The sequence below is a fragment of the Cricetulus griseus genome, chromosome 5, assembly GCF_003668045.3.
Source record: "Cricetulus griseus strain 17A/GY chromosome 5, alternate assembly CriGri-PICRH-1.0, whole genome shotgun sequence".
Lineage (NCBI taxonomy): Eukaryota > Metazoa > Chordata > Mammalia > Rodentia > Cricetidae > Cricetulus > Cricetulus griseus.
Window position 1 is genome coordinate 171,416,180 of NC_048598.1, and position 2,664 is coordinate 171,418,843.

A 2,664-nucleotide genomic window follows, 5' to 3' on the forward strand; every position below is an offset into this window, starting at 1 on the left:
ACCTGAAGTGTCACTCTGTGGGTCTGTGTGCGTCACCACATGATCTCCCACTGGCTCTTTGATGTCACCTGAAGAAGTGTCACTGTGGCTCTGGGTGTCAACACCTGGGGTCTCTCTGTGATTGGTGATGTCACACCTGAAGTGTCTCTGTGGCTCTGTGATGTCAGCTGATAAAGGGTCTATGTGTGTTCTGTGATGATCACACCTGAAGGCTCTCTGTGGCTCTGTGTGATGTCAGCTGTGTCTCTTTGTGATGTGTGGTGTTTCACTGAAGTGTCACTCTGTGGATCTGTGATGATGACACATGAAAGATCTCTCTGAGGCTCTGTGATGTCACCTGATGTGTCATTCCTGTGGCTCTGTGATGTCTCCTGAAGATTCTCTCTGTGGCTCTGTGATGTCACCAGAAGGGTCTCTCTGTGGCTCTGTCATGTCACCTGAATGGTCTCTCTGTGGCTCTGTGATGTCACCTGAAGGGTCTCCCTGTGGCTCTGTGATGTCACCTGAAGGGTCTCTCTGTGTCTCTTTATGTCACATGAAGTGTCTCTCTGTGGATTTTTGATGTCACCTGAAAGGTCTCTCTGTGGCTCTGTGATGTCAACTGAATGGTCTCTCCGTGGCTCTGTGATGTCACATTAAGCATCTCTCTGTGGCTCTATGATGTCACCAGGAGTGTCTCTGTGACTCTGTGATGTCACCTGATGATTACATTGTGGCTATGTGTTGTCACCTGCAGTGACTCTTTGTGGCTCATGATGTCAACTCAGTGTCCCCCTGTGGATCTGTGATGACACCTGAAAGTTCTCTCTGTGGCTCTGTGATGTCACCAAGAGAGTCTCTCTCTGTGATGTCACCTGATGATTTCACTGTGGCTCTGTGATGTCACCTGAAGGTTCTCCCTGTGGCTCTATGTTGTCAACTGAATTACCTCTCTGTGGCTCTGGCTCTGTGATGTCACCAAGAGAGTCTCTGTGGCTCTGTGATGTCACCTGATGATTTCACTGTGGCTCTGTGATGTCACCTGAAGGTTCTCCCTGTGGCTCTATGTTGTCAACTGAATTACCTCTCTGTGGCTCTGTGAAGTAACATGAATGGTTTCTCTGTGGCTTTTTGATGTCATATGAAGGGGGTCTCTGTGGCTTTGTGATTTCACTTGAAATGTCTCTCTGTGGCTCTGTGATGTCACCAGAAGTGTCCCTCAGTGCATCGCTGATGACACCTGAAAGGTCTCTCTGTGGTTCTGTTATGTCAGCTGGAGAGTCACTCTGTGGCTCTGTGATGTCACATTAAGCATCTCTTGTGTCTCTGTGATGTCACCAGAATTGTCACTCTGTGGCTCTTTGAGATCTCCTGAATTATCTTTCTGTGGCTCTGTGATGTCTCCTGAATTGTCTCTCTGTGGCTCTGTGATGTCTCCTGAAGATTCCTTCCTGTGTCTCTGTGATGTCGACCGAAGAGTCTTTCCCTGGTTCTGTGATGTCACCTGAGAATCACTTAGTGCCTTTGTGATTTCTCCTGAATGGTCTCTCTGTGGCTGTGTGATGTCACCTGAAGGGTTTCTCTGTGGCTCTGTGATATCAAATGAAGGGTCTCCCTGTGGCTCTGTGATGTCACCTGAAGGGTCTCTCTGTGGCTCTAGGATGTCACCTGATGATTTCACTGTGTCTCTGTGATGTCACCTGAAGGGTCTCTCTGTGGCTCTAGGATGTCACCTGATGATTTCACTGTGTCTCTGTGATGTCACCTGAAGGGTCTCGGTGGCTCTGTGATGTCCACTGAAGGGTCTCTCTATGGCTCTGTGATGTCACCTGATGTGTCATTCCTGTGGCTCTGTGATGTCTCCTGAAGGTTCTCTCTGTGGCTCTGTGATGTCACCTGAAGTGTCTCTCTGTGGCTCTGTGATGTCACTTGAAGGGTCTCTCTGTGGTTATTTGATGTCACCTGAAGGGTCTCTCTGTGGCTATGTGATTTCAACTGAAGGGTCTCTCTTTGGCTTTGTGATGTAATCTGAAGATCTTCTGTGGCTCTGTGATGTCACCTGAAGGGTCTCTCTGTGGTTCTGTGATGTCATATGAAGGGTCTCTCTGTGCCTCTGTGATGTCAACTGAATGTACTTTTCAGTGTTTCTGTGATCTAACTTGTACTGTCTTTCCTGTTGCTCTGTGATGTCACCAATAATGCCTACCCTTTGGCTCTGTGACTACAGCTGAAGGGTCTATCATGTACCTCTGTGATATCACCAGAAGTGTCATTCCTGTTGCTCTGTGATGTCTCCTGAAGATTCTCTCCTGTGTCTCTGTGATGTCAAAAGAATGGTATTTTTCACGTTCTGTTATGTCACCTGAAGAGTCTCTTAGTGGCTTTGTGATGTGTCCTGAATGGTCTCTCTGTGGCTCTGTGATGTCACATGGAGGGTGTCTCTGTGTCTATGTGATGTCACCTGCAGTGTCTCTTTGTGGCTCATGATGTCACCTAAGTGTCCCTCTGTGGATCTGTGATGACACCTGAAAGTTCTCTCTGTGGCTCTGTTATGTCACCTGATGATTTCACTGTGGCTCTGTGATGTCACCTGAAGGGTCTTCCTGTGGCTCTGTAATGTCAACTGAATTGCCTCTCTGAGGCTCTGTGATGTCACATGAAGGGTTTCTCTGTGGCTTTTTGATG